The sequence below is a fragment of the Canis lupus genome, chromosome 31 (genome assembly GCF_048164855.1).
Source record: "Canis lupus baileyi chromosome 31, mCanLup2.hap1, whole genome shotgun sequence".
Taxonomy (NCBI): domain Eukaryota; kingdom Metazoa; phylum Chordata; class Mammalia; order Carnivora; family Canidae; genus Canis; species Canis lupus.
The window spans coordinates 32,577,473-32,594,230 of NC_132868.1; the positions used below are offsets into that span (position 1 = coordinate 32,577,473).

Genomic DNA, 16,758 nt, shown 5'->3' on the forward strand with positions numbered 1-16,758 from the left:
TTGAGCTCCCAAAAGATCTGGATAAATTGATCAACTGTGTACAGTATTTTGTTAGTGTACTTACAGATATCTCTACCTCTGTTTCTGTTTATATATCTATATATCTAGATTTAATTCTATCAATGTTTATATATTTATGCATATATATACACATATAGGTCTATCTATAATGATTATTAAGCTAATAAGTTTTTTAAAAAACAGTGATTATTTTATGCTCTCAATTTTGATACAACTGAACCTGTAAAGACCATTAAAATGTTATTGAAGTATATAATACTTTAATACTATTTCTGCACTCTTATATTTATGATTTCTATACTATTATGATATGCTATAATATTTATGATAAATTATGATAACTATAATATATGGTATCATAACATTGTGATAATGTAGTAATAATGTGAAGCTTCTGGTAGACTTAGCACTTACTACTGAAGTTTTATATTTCTGACAGTTCAGGAGTTTTAGAGGCATACCAACCGCAGTCTTACTTTTTAATTCCTTCTGATAATTTCTAAACCCTTTCTCTTAAATAGATGAAGGGGACATTTGAAGAAAAAAGTGCAGCAATGGATTTTTTTTCTTTTTTAAAAATCTGCTTTGCAAAGAAAATAGGAATTAAGACACAGATCGGGTTAACTCTAACCTACATTTCAACAGATTCATTGCAGCATGTCTGGTTGTATTCATTCCTCCCTGTGGCCCCGCTCAAGCAATGTTCTTCTGAGTGTAAAGATTGTCTGTTTTTTTTTCTTGGTTTTATATAAACATTATTTTACCTTTATAAACCAAACACTTAATGCTATGTGATTTTGGTCTCTGATAATTTTCAAATGTTTGTTGTATACTTTAATAATTATATTGCACAGCAAGTATGATATACTACCAAAACATTTTGGTTTTGTATGTAATTAATAAATGCAATACTTTTCCTTGAATATTAAAAAAATATCTACTATAACACTTAAAAGGTTATAGTATCATTCCATGTCACTTAGCTTGATTTACATAGCTGCGTCTTGTATGTTTTTATTTATGTTTGTGCTGAATAGATGTTAACGTTATACTGTATGATTTAGGCAAGTAATTAGCTTGCTTTCTCAAGGATGATCTGTGAGTCATCAGCTCACAAATAATGTAATTAGTAACATTCAAAAAAATCATTGTAAGCATGTATACACTGTAAGAATGGCAATATAATTCCAACTCGCCACCATGCTACCTGTTGGAGCGCTTATATATCATATTATTCAGTTTAGACTTTAACATGAAAATATGCATGTCCACATTGCTAGGTTAGTGTAGGCTAATATTTTCATAGTTAGCTGCAGCCCTTATTTAAATAAGCATTATGTTGTCCTTTTCGTAATCCAGTATTCTCTATTTTAACAGGTTGCTTCATGTTTTTAGTATGTGTTATCACATGATTAAATAATCAAAGGAGGAATAAAGGAGACTGAGAAAATATAATTAACCTATATATCCAAATCTTTATTAATAATTAAAACATTAACTAAAACTTCATTTGTCTTCAATAAATTCTGGTGCAAGTTGAATAATGTCACATTAAATAAACAATTTAAACTTCAGTAATATATAATCCATTTATCGTAAAGAATGGGGAAATTTTCCATACCAACTACAAGTGAGTATTGGAATTTAATTCACTTACTGCCATAGTTTTTGAAAGACAGGCAGGAGTTCTCCTTTGGAATTGCAAAAGAAAATGAATGAAGGGAGTGGGAAGAGGGAAAAACCTGGAAGATAATGAAGACTACGGTATCCCAAGCTTGTCAAGTGCTTCAGGATATCAAAATCTACTGGCAATTTTTGGAAAATATTCCAAACTTTTAACAATGTAACTTTGAAAATTAAAAAAATGCAAAAAAACCCCATTATTTTTTCATTTTTGAATTAATTTTGAAAGTAGTATCAATTTGAAGAAATACATGTTATGCCCTAAGATATGGATGTAATAAAATGATTGATAGAGCTACTTATTTGCCATAGCTAATTATCAACTACCTTTTCAAAATTATTGGACACCCAAGGACTTCTTAAAAGATGGTCAAGCAAATATTGATAATAGTTTTCTCCGAGTGTAATTTTCCTGTTTTTTTTTTAAAGTTATAAGATTCATTTCTATATAAAAATAAGCCTTCTTAAAATAGTGGGGCAAGAGCCATCTAGATAATATGATCTAGAACAAGCGCCTATAAATGTATTTGGTCAAAATAAAACAACTAAGCCTTTATACCAAATCTAAAAAGCTTATTTTGTTGTAGGCTATCTGAAGTGGGGAACTAAGGAAGTCTGTTTATAAATAGACTATAGCACTGTCTTTCAGGGATCCTTCGGATACCCTAGGCACTGAGAGAATGTGTACAGATATAAGACAATATATTAGGTATGAGAAGCGTTAAGATCCGAATCTGCCCTCAATCAGGAAGAAGATCGTTGAAGTAATTCAAACATTTACTATTAGAGAGATATCTTGGGTCTTTGAAAGTTGAATCTGGTGTTTGATTGATGTCTATTCAATTACGATCCTCTAACAACCGGCAGTGTCTCTAAGAATGAGCAGATTTTGGCATGAAAGCATTAATTTAAATATGTTATTATTAATTATTATCAAAAAACAACTCAAAGCAGAAACTAAATTTATAAACAAGATGTGACTTGCCAAGACATTATTAGTTTATATTTTTAAAAAGTGAAAAAATAAAGTGAAATGTGGGTCTCAGACATTTTCTTACAGTTAAAGAAGCAGGTCATTAAAAATAAACAAGAATAAAAATAGATCTAGGATACTGAAACAACTTTGCTAATCCAATTAGCAATTTTATTTGTCATTCAAAGGTGATGTTATTTCAAATTCACAGAGAATTCTAAAGATTTTCATTTAAAGTCACTCTTCAAAAACTCATGCTCATCCCCTAATAAGTAACTATTTACATAAGTGAAATACAATTATGCTTATCATAAGTACGAGATAGTTTTTATTATGGGAGGCATAGACAGACTAGTGATGGTAACTCCTCGCTGAGTTTATTATTGTGTAATATATTTATAAAAATTTGGAAGGCCTACTTTTGAAATAAAAAATAAATTATAAATAGAGATCCTAAACCATGGAATAATTTGGGTCACATTTCAGTTTAATTTAATCATTCACACATTTTATATTCAATGCTTAATCCTCTGATTAAACAAGAACTGATGTCACTAAAACAAAGGCAGATTTACAAGACTGTAGGATGAGCAGAAAAATCTAAATTTGCTAGTTGTTTCTATAATAACAGAAATAGTAGCAAATTCACAATATATTGCTATACTTTAAATGCAAATTTTCTTTTTCTTAAAGGACACACAGGACACAGGGAGAAAAGTTTGCAAACCAAATTAAGAAACGGAATTTTCTTTTAGATATAAGAAACCTAGACCTCATTCTTTGCCAATGATACTGTTAAAGTTTCAGATGACAAAATGATGATTAAGTACAGTGTCAAGCCAGACAGTAAGAGAACTATTCTTTCATGCCACTTGAAAAAAAAAAAGAAAAAAGGAAAAAAAAAATAGAGTAAGACTGGCCAGGGACCACTTTTGTCACTCTTTTCAGGAGAGATTCCCTGCATCATGCATTTAAGGCTAAAGCACAGCACAGAAGTGTCCTCGCGCAGGGAGGGCGCTCAGAACACACATCCCAGGGATTCCACAAGTGCTACTACGGTCCTTTGCACAAAGTTGAATACATTTCGCTATTTCCTCCGCAGGCAAATGGACTCCGTTTAGGTTCCTTGAATAATGGGCAGATGGGATGCAGGTGTCCGCTCGCTTGCTGCATCTGTCCCACTTGCAATAACCGTGCTCCGCGGAGCACCCAGGGGGCACAGCAAACAAGTGCAGGGCTGACGCTCCTGCTGCGGGGTGAGCCTCGCCGCAAGGTGCCCCTGGACACCGGCAGCTTACCTGACGCGCTGCAACACGGCGCTGAAGTTTGCAAGGAGCGGCGAGCGCGCAATACTTCGGGAGACGCGGTTTGCAGCTGCGGCTCCAGCCTGCAAAGTGGGCTGCCCTGACATTGCGATCCACTCCCCCTGACAAAGCTCGCGAGAGTTGGCAGCCGCCCTGCTCTGGAAGCAGCCAATCTTTACTTTCTGACATCTGTTCCGAGGCTGACGGTTCCAGGGCGATAGGGATTCATTTACCAAAGTATGACCGGATTCCTGCTTTACGAGCGCAGGCGCCGGCTGCAGGGCCGGAGGGGGGCGGGGGGGGATGCAGAACCTCTTTAGCTACCAGCAGCTGAAAATGAATAGGAAATGCATGTGTTTTCCCTTTTAAATACTAACAGAACTTTTAAGGTGTTTTCCCCCCTTAAAAAAAAAAAAAAAAGAAAAGAAATATATATTTGAAACTGTTTGAACTATATATATATAATATTGAAAAAATATATATATATATTTGAAACTGTTTGAAAAATATATAATATTGAAAAATATATATATATTTGAAACGGAAAAATATATATAATATTGAAAAATATATACATATATTTGAAACTGTTTGAAAAAATATATAATATTGAAAAATATATCTATTTGAAACTGTTTGAAAAAATATATATAATATTGGAAAAATATATCTATTTGAAACTGTTTGAAAAATATATATAATATTGAAAAATATATATATTTGAAACTGAAAAATATATATAATATTGAAAAATATATCTATTTGAAACTGAAAAATATATATAATATTGAAAAATATATACATATATTTGAAACTGTTTGAAAAAATATATAATATTGAAAAATATATCTATTTGAAACTGTTTGAAAAATATATATAATATTGGAAAAATATATCTATTTGAAACTGTTTGAAAAATATATATAATATTGAAAAAATATATATATTTGAAACTGAAAAATATATATAATATTGAAAAATATATATATTTGAAACTGAAAAATATATATAATATTGAAAAATATATACATATATTTGAAACTGTTTGAAAAAATATATAATATTGAAATATATATATATATTTGAAACTGTTTGAAAAAATATATATAATATTGAAAAAATATATATTTGAAACTGTTTGAAAAAATATATATATTATTGAAAAAATATATATTTGAAACTGTTTGGAAAATATATATATAACATTGAAAAAATATAAATATTTGAAACTGTTTGAAAAATATATATATAATATTGAAAAATATATATATTTGAAACTGGAAAATATATATATAACATTGAAAAAATATATATATTTGAAACTGTTTGAAAAATATATATACAATATTGAAAAATATATATATTTGAAACTGTTTGAAAATATATATAATATTGAAATATATATATATATAGAAACTGAAATTCTCTCTCCCCTCTCTTTCTAAAATAAGTAAATCTTTAAAAAAAAGAAAATGTCATTCTGATGACAGTTCGTTGGTTTAATAAGTGTGATTTTGTATGCAAATGTCAAATGTGCTCATTTTAAGATTTAAAGACCTAACGCATAGTTCTAAGGAAATTTGGTATTGAAATTCTTTGCACCTTCAATCTGTGCCTTTCATGTAGTTACAAAGGAGTGTGAAAGAGAAACTTGGAAACAAAGTAACTACTCTGGATAAAGGCCTGTGGATCGCTGCTCAGTTAGGTTAGCGGACTGCAGGGCTCAGATCCCGGGGCCCTGGCAAGCGCGGCGCCCCAGGGGCATTCCAGGTCTAGGAGGGTCAGCACTGCTGATTTCCTACCAGGAGCCCCGCAGGCAGGCGGTCAAGTGTGATGAGAAGCCACAATTTTCTGGTCAGGACAAAAAAATACAATGAACGATCTCCACCAAACTTTTAAAAAGATACACTTGTCAGCTGGAAGAGTGTGAATTCTCAGGGATGTATTTATCCCTTTCAGGCTTACCGTCTTTGAAATCTATGTTTGGGAAATGAAAAAAAAAAAAAAAAAAAAAAACTTTTAATGCTTGATCTCTCAACGCAATTGCATTCTTTATCTCTTGCAAATGATAGCTTTCACTTTTAAATCTGTCTCTTTTTGGCTCACTATGGACCAATCATTAGGCATGTAAGTGTAGGTGAACCCATTTTTGTTTTTAATATTGTGCTAAAATTTCAAATAGGCACATATAAGAACTGTCATTTATTATTGATACTACCTTGTGCCAGTCATTATAATTGACAGTTACGTCTATTATTTTACTTTATTCCAAAAATACATTAATTAAATAGTACTAACCATGTTTTTCAAGTGGAGAAGCTAAGACTTATAAAGATAAGAAGCTAATATATCCCACCACTAGTAGTGGTTGAAATCAAAATTTTAACTTACATCTGTCTGATGTCTTTTCATGCTAATTGTTTCCAAGATAATCAATAGCCACTTGGGTCTTAAAAAATATCTTTTCCGCAAAGATTGCTACTGAGGAGGTATTTAGGAAATAAAATACCTCCCAACTACAATGATTTGTAATGTATTTAGAATATAGTTTAGATAATGACAATCTAGTCATATAAAAGTTACAAAATACATGGTCCACCTAAAGGCTTTGTAAAAGGTAGTACAGTGACAATTAAGCGATGCTTTATAAAATGATAGTATTTCTGTTGAAAACGTAGTCATTCTGGGGTGTCTGAGTGGCTCAGTGGGTTGGTTAATCATCTGACTTAGTTTTCGGCTTACATCGTGGTCTCAGGGTGGTGAACTGGGAACTCTGCCTCAGTTTCCACACTGGGCGTGGAACCTGTTTGAGATTCTCTCTCCCTCTCTTTCTAAAATAAATAAACCTTAAAAAAAAAAAAAAGAAAGAAAATGTCATTCTAATGACAGTTCATTGGTTTAATAAGTGTGATTTTGTATGCAAATGTCATAATTCTCTCCAACACAGCTCTGCTGCAGTGTTTTCTGTGCTGGTGTGGCTTATTCTCAAATCCAGCAGTTGTCAAGGGATGTGTTTGATGTTAGTGAATTTTGGCAGAGCATTTTGCATACTCCTAATATCAACTCCCCACCAGGTAAAATACATCACATATATACACAGGTTTCCTTTTCATCGGTAAATAAGAAGCTAAAGAGTCAAAATAATCTGTGACAAGTAGATTTTATTTTAAACTCAACATCGTGTTAAATGTGATGTGGCTGGCTGGCAATATCAACTGACTACAACACCTGGCAGTTTTTCCTCAGCTCAGCATTTGTGCCTCAGCGGACCACCTTTCGCTACTACAGCCCCTTTAGTTTGTTTTCTCTGATTTCTCAGCTATGCTACATTATCTGATGCATTATGTCAGTGCATTTCTTTCCTCTCATTTTTTTTTTGAGGGTCTCTTTCTTTGTGGCTTGATATACAACAGCTGTTTTGCTCCTGTGACATCACCATTTTTTTTTTAAATATATATCCAGCAGACCTTGTAGGTCAAAGGTTGTTTGAGAGTCATGTTTCAGGGTTAGGGAAATGTAATTTTGCTACTAGTCACTCTGGATGATTAAGATCATGCTGTTAACTGTCAAGGATGCCTTCCTTGTAAGCGACACTGCTAAAATACCATAAGACTCTTGACACAGCATTAACACTGCTCAGATTTTGCAGCCATATATGCTGGAGCTCAGGCAAGACATGGTCTTATGGTCTCATTATGGTCTCATTATCGTCTGGAGTCTATGCTCATTGTCAGCCTATCACAGTGACTTTTTGCTTTTAAGCTTTTATTGTGACTTAGTTACCATTGGGCTGGTTGTTTTCTAGATAGCAACATTCAAGGACATTTGAAAAGAAGGAGAAATACTAATCCCATATTATAATTAGTCTTCCTTAGGCATACTGATGTCACGAGATGCCCTAATCTTTTATTAATCCATTGGGTTTTCTTGAAAAGAACAAGACCTCCTCCTAAGAAAATATGGATTGACATATTTGGATTGACATTTTACATATCACAAAGATGAAAAAGATCATTTGATGTATTTCATCTAGCCTTCTACAAAATATATGTACATAATTACAGTTATGTATAGTAATAGTCAGGAGGTATCATAATTTTGTTTCCTGTTTTAAAATGTATTTCATGATATTAATTTTTCCTAAATATTTAATGACTGAGTGATGTATTACAATGAGTATACACCATTATTTATTGCACCATTTGTTATTTTTATGATAATTTTAGCTAATAACTACCATTTGCATACATTGTGCCAGGCACTTTAAATATGTTGGCTCATTTAAAACTCAAAACCACCTTTTGAATGAGGACAATTGTTATTCTTATTTTATAGTTGAAGAAATTTAACCACAAATGGTTTAAGTAACTTGCCAAAAATCATACAGGCAATAAAAATACTTTCTATTTTTTTTTATATATAAACACTATGGCAACTGGCATTTTTGTGTATGGATATTTAGGTGTAACTTTTGCTTATTTTCTTAATTTATTTTCCCAGAAGTGGAATAATTGAATATGTCTAGTACAAAGTAGATTTTTTTATTTTGCAATCTTCTGAGGCCCTCCATAGACCGTTTCCAATACTTCTGGCCAAAAGGGGAAATGTTCTTAATCAGAATAAATCTGATGAAGTCTCTGATGCTGAGACTGTACGTTCACACATGGATGTGACAGGTGTTTAAAAGTGGATTTCTGAACAGATTTTCAAGTGGACCCAGCACCGAATACAATAAAATTAAAGTGTGATGCCAGCTATATGGAAGTGCCTGCGGGTGATTAGAGATGCAACAAAGATCTTTTGAAGTTAAGGAAGACTGAATGATGAGGAGTCTGAAGTAGCCCTGTGCTATTTATTTGGATATACAGGTAGTTTGTATAAAGGAGTTCTGGAGAGAAATTTATAGGCACCAACAATTTGGTTAAAGTCTCAAACACCAGACGCCAAGAAGATAATTAAAATCAAGAAAAAAACGTGGCTTCTGATGATATGTGGTACCAAACTGATTTTCATGGAAATCCAAGGAAATACACTCTGAAACTAAATCACACAGTGCTTGAGCAAAGAAAGGAAGAGAAACTCATTGTTTTAAACAGACACAAAAAAAAGAGAGCGAAAGAGGCAGCACCCTTCTTTGTTTATAATTTCATTTATTGATATGGCTTAAATTTACTCTTGCCAAACATTTGATTAATCTTAGAGTCCTACTTTCAGGAAAGCTGTACATGAACATGTCACAGAATCAATCCAAGTGCTCTTTCAAAATCCTGATTCCCGGACCACATCATGGGCTTTGGCTTGAATAGATCTGCAGTGGGATCTTCTAAACAAGCCTCCTACAATCCATAAGAGACGCTGAACTCTAGGAAACAAAATGAGGATTGCTGGAGGAGATGGGTTGGGGGGATGGGGTAACTGGGTGATGGTCCTTAAGGAGGGCATGGGATGTAATGAGCCCTGGGTGTTATATATAACTGATGAACCACTAAACTCTACCCCTGAAAGTAATAATACACCATATGTTAACTATGTTGAATTTAAATAAATAATTAAAAAATAATTAAATAAACTAGCCTCCTATATGAGGCTTATTAGGGAAGTTCACAGGCCACACTCTAAGAGGCAGAGTCCCAGGGCTGGGCTCCTCAGGAAATTGTTATTCTATCATATGTATGGTTTATCTTTTTTTTTTCTATCTACTCATATGCAATTATACCTTTAAATTTAGGCTAATTTGGAAATGTCAAATATAATATTTTGTAGTATGCTTTCATGTAGCTGATGCTATCAAATATTTCTCTTCAACTTAATTTTATTGCCTGTATTTTAATCATTTCTATGGACGGACTACTATTTTATTAACTCATCTTTGTTGTACAGGTAGCTTGCTTTAAATTTATCACGGGAATAGTCATATAAAAATGGGCATTACAATTGTAACTATTTTTATACATTTCTTATATTTCATAGGATGATTACTTAAATCAGAATTGTTCAAAAGCAATGTAGATGAGAATCCCCAAGTGGCTCAGCGGTTTAGCACCTGCCTCGGCCCAGGGCATGATCCTAGAGTCCCAGGACTGAGTCCCACATCGGGCTCCCTTCATGGAGCCTGCTTCTCCCTCTGCCTGTGTCTCTGTCTCTCTCTCTCTCTCTCTCTCTCTCTCTCTCTGTGTCTTTCATGAATAAATAAATAAAATCTTAAAACAAACAAACAAACCACAAAAGCAATGTAGACTTATGACTAAGGCATATATGACCATTTACCTCCACAAAAATATTACCAATTTATATCACAAAATATATCAATTTATAGTTCCACTGCGATTTAAGAAAATGTTTCTTTTCTAATGCTCAAAAGAAAATCAATTATTTTCCCTTTTCACTTGATAAAATATTACTATGTTTAATTCATTTGCTTATTGCTATGATCAACTGTATATTTTCTTTTTTTCTTTTTTTCTTTTTTATTTATTTTTATTTTATTTTTTATTTATTTTCTTTTTTTAAAAGATTGATTTGAGATAGAGAGACTACAGAGGGACAGAGAGAGAGGGAGAGAGAGAATTTTGAGCATAGAGTCTGACACTGAGCTCGATTCTGCAACTCTGATCATGACCTAAGCTGAAATCAAGAGTTGGATGCTGAACTGACTGAGTCACCCAGGTGCCCCTCAACTGTATATTTTCATGAATTTATTAGTTTTCTGAAATGTAACTTTAGATTACTTTCAAATGTAGGAAAAGTTTTTTTTTTTTTTTTAAGATTTTATTTATTCATGAGAGAGAGAGAGAGAGGCAGAGACAGAAGCAGGCTCCATGCAGGGAGCCTATTGTGGGATTCGATCCCGGGTCTCCAGGATCACGCCCTGGGTGGAAGGCGGTGTCAAACCACTGAGCCACCCGGTCTGCTCCAAATGTAGGAAAAGTTTCAAAACTGTGTAACAAACTCTTAGATACCTTTACCCAGATTCACATGTTAGTATTTTGACCTGTTTTGAATATCATTTTCCCTTTCTTCATATATATATATATACACACATACACATATATATGGTAATATGTATATATATGTATAGACACATAGGGGCCTATCATTTTTTTCTGAATTATTTCAGTATTATTTGCAATCTCATAATTACTTATCCCTAAACATTCCTGTAAGATCTTTGGAAATATACCTGCTCTCTGGCTGTGTATATAACTGAGTTCAATCAGCAGTCTGACAAATAGAACACAGGTTAAACAGCCCTCTTACTGAGAGACAACTCTAACTTTAAAAAGGACAACCAATAAATGTAGAAGGAATCATATTCTAGAAACAACAAGAGTTTGGCAAACCCTGATGAATATATTGAGTCAGGCACGGATGAACAATTGATATCAAAATCATTAGGTGTATGCTTGATGAAGAACTGGATATTTGATATTCCTGAGAAACCACACGGGTTACATTCAGAATTTCATAATTTAAGCAGGGGGGTCAAATTTAGCATCATGGACGGTGGGATCAATGGAATATGAGGCATAGAACAGAATCTACTCTACCTAAAAAATAATTAAATTGAGTGTTTATCATCAAGTTTTAAGATATGGCTTATAGTTTATATGAAATAAAGAAAATAAATGAAAAAATAAACTATATCACAATGAAGTAACCAGATAATCCCCAAAAGTGGGATATTCAGGTCTGGTCATTTCAATAAAACAGTGAAGAAAGCTTGAGTTATGTAAGACTGGGTAACACTTAACGGACTTAATCAGATGCAGTGCATGGTGCATGCTAGGAATGGGTTCGAATATCAGAAACAGTATCTGGGGGGTTGGTTTTGAAAATCTGAATAATTACTGGTGTTACATTAGATGAGAAAACTGTGGTGGAAATTCTTGATTGAAAGAAGTGAGTCGGAGCAGCTCGGGTGGCTCAGTGGTTTAGCGCCGCCTTCAGCCCAGGGCCTGATCCTGGAGACCCGGGATCGAGTCTCACGTTGGGCTCCCTGCATGGGGCCTGCTTCTCCCTCTGCCTGTGTCTCTGCCTGTGTGTGTGTGTGTGTGTGTCTCATGAATAAATAAATAAAATCTTAAAAAAAAGAAGTGAGTAGCAAAACACTATGAAAATATGATGCTATTGTGGTTTGTGCACACACACATACACAAAGATTTGAAAGCCTAAGCATGTGGTGGTTGTTGCTGTATAGTGAGCACATATAATATTTACTTCTAACTGTTTGCTTCTCTCTCTTTTCAAGTTTTCTGTAATGCAAAACTATCATTCCTATAATCCTATAATCATTATTTATATATAATCAGAGAGAGAGAGAGAGAGAGAGAGAGAGAGAGTCAAATTCAAATAAATAACAGTCAAAAAAATTCTGCCCTGGACCTCATGTTCAGGTGATCTAACGAAATTTTAGCTTGTGTTAACTGGTTCAGCATATTGGAAAGGGGAAAGATTCCCATTTGATATTATTAAAATAATATAAACTTTGTGGCAAAATAAGTTAAAGGCAAAAAAAGAGAAAAAAAGAAGATGCAGTTTGAAGCAAGGAGATTTTAGGGTAGATACAGGGAAAGAGCTAACAAGAGGGGAGTAATTTGGGGACTGTCCTAGAGAGTACAAGTGCTGGGGAGTTGTGTGCATAAGAAAGACATTAAGGAAGGGATGATGTTTGTAGTGAGGTGTAAATCCCTCCCGAAAATCCTTGAGCTTGTTAGGACAAATTAACATTGTTTTTCAATGATTCTGGAACAAATGTGTGTGTGAGTGTGTGTGTGTAAGCAGTAGAGAGACACGGGCTGCAAAATATGCAGAGCAAGACCTAAGATGGACAAGATAGAGATTTAAATCTCTAGGGTCAAATTGTTACACTTACTGGGGCACCTGGGTGACTCAGTGGCTGAGCATCTGCCTTCAGCTCAGGTCATGATCCCAGAGGCCTGGGATCAAGTCCCACATCGGGCTCCCCACAGGGAGCCTGCTTCTCCCTCTGCCTGTCTCTGCCTCTTTCTGTGTGTCTTTCATGAATAAATAAATAAAATCTTTAAAAAAAAGGAAATTGAGGTGGGAAATTGTAACTTTTGCTTTCTTCATTTCCATAATTTGACAAATTCCTTAATTTGCATATAACGTTTAAATAAAAAATAAACTTATAAAATACTTTTGATCATCATAAAAGCACATTTCGTACACTGACCTCTGAGACAATAGTTAGAAGAAAGCAACTGGTGGCACCTTCCCTGGCAGGATCTTCCTTTATTCCCAGGGTAATCTCTCCTCAGTTTTTTTCCCCCCTAACTTCTGTCTCCTATGTCTTCTTTCCCTTCATTCTTTTTGCAATATGTCTAGATTCCTCTTTCTGCTTTTTAGGAAAAAAAAAAAAAAACTTTATTTTTAATTTTTATCATCTCAGGATGACTTTTCAAGTACCAGTATTTAAATCTTATTTTTTGGAGTGAGGAGGGAGAAATAGAGGCGAAAGCCACAATGCAGGAACTGTAAATTGCTGAGATTTACCTTTGTTGTGCAACTGGAGTACGAATGTAATGCCAAAATAGCCTGACATTTAGCAAAGTGCTGGATTGCTGGGCCATTACTGCAGTTACTAAATATACTCAAGCAAACAATAATTAATCTTCCCATGTCTTAGTACCGTCTGCATCTTAATATTGTTTTTCAGTCTGTTCATTTTGGTGATCACATTCACAGAATAATTTGACCATATACAGGAAATGTATTCAGAGTATATTCTTAAATATGAGGGAGCTTATTTTGGCCACGAAGAGGCTTAAGATAATTTGCTGTCTTCAAACAATGGTTCTACCTTTGATTTTTTCCCCCTAAACCCATCAGATGGCACTTTAATTCGTTTCTGTGTAATCATTCCTCTGATGTGAAATTTCTGGCTCTGTTTAAAATAATCAACATGTCATAAAACATAAGTTAGTGCTGCAAATCCCAAAAAACATAATATGAAAGGGTGACCTATTTATAACCTTACAAAATATTCTTCTACAAATAGATTATACGTATCTAAATTATCTGTATGCAGTAATTATTAAATTTAAAGACGTAAATTTATGTCCATCTGTATCACTAGGCATAGAAGAGACATGAAGAGGCCCCAGCAGAGACTGTGCACTTCTGTTTAACTATTTTATTCAATCGGGGAGGAAAAAATCACATGAAATGATGCAAAGAAAGAATGTAATAAATTATCATGTTGTTACATAGCTTCATTTTATAGCTTATACAGGTAAATAACCAGAAAATATTTTTATTTCTATTGCTAATCATACTCTGCTTCCTAAAGCACAATAAAATTGTAGCATCAGGCATGATCCAGGCCATTTTTCACACTTGATCTTACAAAAGTGAGAAATGTCCCTGCTTCTATTATAGTACCTGCCAATGGAGGATTTCCAGGAGTTGCAACGTCAAAGCACAAGAAAGAACACAAGCACATTGGAGGGCAGTCACCATGACCTTGGAGAAGGATGGCCATATCACAAGAACATATCACTTTTGGAGCGAGGATGTGAAAATCGAAGGATGGGGCTGGGTCTATTTTTATTTCTCCTCCCTTTGGCATTCTTCAAACAGTCATTTTCGAAGCAAATGTTGTACTCATTGATGACTTCAGTTAAAACATCTGAGTAGGCCAGGGTAAGTGGTCAGAGAAGAAAAGAGAGGGCCTGTTTTTAGAGCAAATACCTTCCTGTAGTTTCTGAAAGTTAATTTCCTTGGGTCACCTTCTTGCATTTGAGTTTATAAAATGGACACAATGTTACCTTTGTATCCTCAGCACCTTGCAGATTCCTTGGCACATGGTAAATACCATATAAAAATGTGGCGGTTGTTTAAATGTATAGATGAATGTATGAAATGTATAGAACAATTTGCTCAAAACCATTTAAATGTACAGGGTGCCTATCTCAGAGTTTCATTGCTAGAAAGAGAAACTACACTTTTTTTTTTTTTTTTTTTTTTTTAAGCAAGAAATGTTTCCCATCGCTGGGGATATCTTTGAAAACTTCAACTGTTGCAGGTGGTACCTACTACAGGAATTTGTCAGTCCCTTCCCGATGATGATTTCTGAACACCCTCTATTGCACCTGGATACACTCAATGAAGCAGTTTATTTGAAGGTCAGTCTTTTGTCTAGGGAATCCAATAGGAGATTTGGAATATCAAATTCAGGATGCTCTTGAACTAGCCGTGCATATTCCTAGGGAGGCAGGAATGGTGACTGTGGTATCATGAAACATATTGCAAAGAGAAACTTCCTGGAATGTTATAGGTACAACATGACTATTGATCTTATGATCTTATGATCTATTGATCTTATGTATGAGTAATTATCACTGAAATCAACACCTTACTTGTCATTGCTTCGAGGCAGATGTGTGTAAAATTTCACCAGTCCAAGCTGAAACAACAGCTGATTATTTATGATTTTCTGAAAGCAAACCATTAGTAATATTTTGAAGACATTTTGATAAGAACTGAAACCTTTACTTGAATGTTACAATATTTAATGGGACTCCATTTCCTCGAATTAAAGACTTTTATTACATTTGTCTGGGACACTCCTGGTGTATGCCCGTTTTCTCTGCATGCTGTCTTCTACTCTCCGAAGCTTAAAAGAAGTTATATAGGCCCCTACTGATAGGTAAAAAATGGATCAGATATATTAAACATAACTAAGTGGTAAAGAAGCAGGTATGAACTCAGGTTTTCCAGTAACATCTTTTTTATGGAGTGATATAAACATTAATAAGTTTTATATATTCAATCCCAAGTAAAGAACAGTATCCTTTCTTAGAGGTCACTCAATAAACAAAGCAAGATCTTCAAAATCTCATTGGAATGATTACTTTTCGTCATATTTTCTGCAATGTATTGCCAAGGCATTTCTTCACTTGGTGGGATAAGCCTGGCGTACCAAGGACTTATTGACTGTGTAATCTGGACTGTGATATCGTGATAGACACAAACCCTGCTTCTTGCCACTCACACTTCACCTTACAGTGTTGCAGCTGTGCTTAGCAGCAAAATGCCAGATGGCACGGAGACATCAATTGATTAGTACTCAAGAACAATGTCACCTCCCAGAATGGACTACAGACAAATTGACAAAGACAATACTATGTTTGCAGGCCTGAATGAAAAAGCCATTAAGTAGATTTATGGCTGCATACTCTCAATGTGTGCTGTTTGGAAATATTTGTTTGTAGGCTAAGGCTACAATCTTAATTATATAACCATGCAATGCATGTTTTGCTGGAACTTTTTTTTTTTTAGTGCCTAATCCCCTTGTCTACACTTTTAGAAGGATAATATAACCTAGTAAAGCTCCTAGTCACCACTGAAAATCCCAAATTATCCAAACTCCTTTTAAAATGCATTCCTAGTCACCTTTGTGTGATAATCAGTTAACATTGTAAACTTGGGCCAGAGAGAAGAGCCAATAGAAGTGTTGCTTGAAGAATTCTGGAATTCACAAGCTGTCAGCATGAGTTATCTGTCCACAAAGAATGTCTTTTAGGAATAGTCTTGTTTTTATAGAGGCATTTATTATCATTTTTGGCATCACTTTATATAGCATGTCTTGAATTGTTTGCACTCAAACTTTGGCTATAAGCTATATCTGATGGCCTTAGAATGGATGCCAATATTTGAAAAACACACGTGTCAGATTTCTCATCTTAGCTTTGGTAAATAAGCCATATTGATTTTTCAAAAATGTTCCTGGGAAACTTTTCAGTTGCTATAGCTTTT

General features: G+C 34.1%; 1 protein-coding gene across 1 annotated transcript in view; it reads right to left on the bottom strand.

The window, feature by feature from the left end:
- Positions 1–4,264, bottom strand: part of BCHE (butyrylcholinesterase) — a 65,222-nt gene extending 60,958 nt beyond the window's left edge. Inside the window, exon 1 of the mRNA XM_072807960.1 lies at positions 3,976–4,264. The gene's annotated coding sequence lies outside the window, so the exon portion shown is untranslated. The remainder of the gene's footprint in view (positions 1–3,975) is intronic.
- Positions 4,265–16,758: the final 12,494 nt, after the last annotated feature.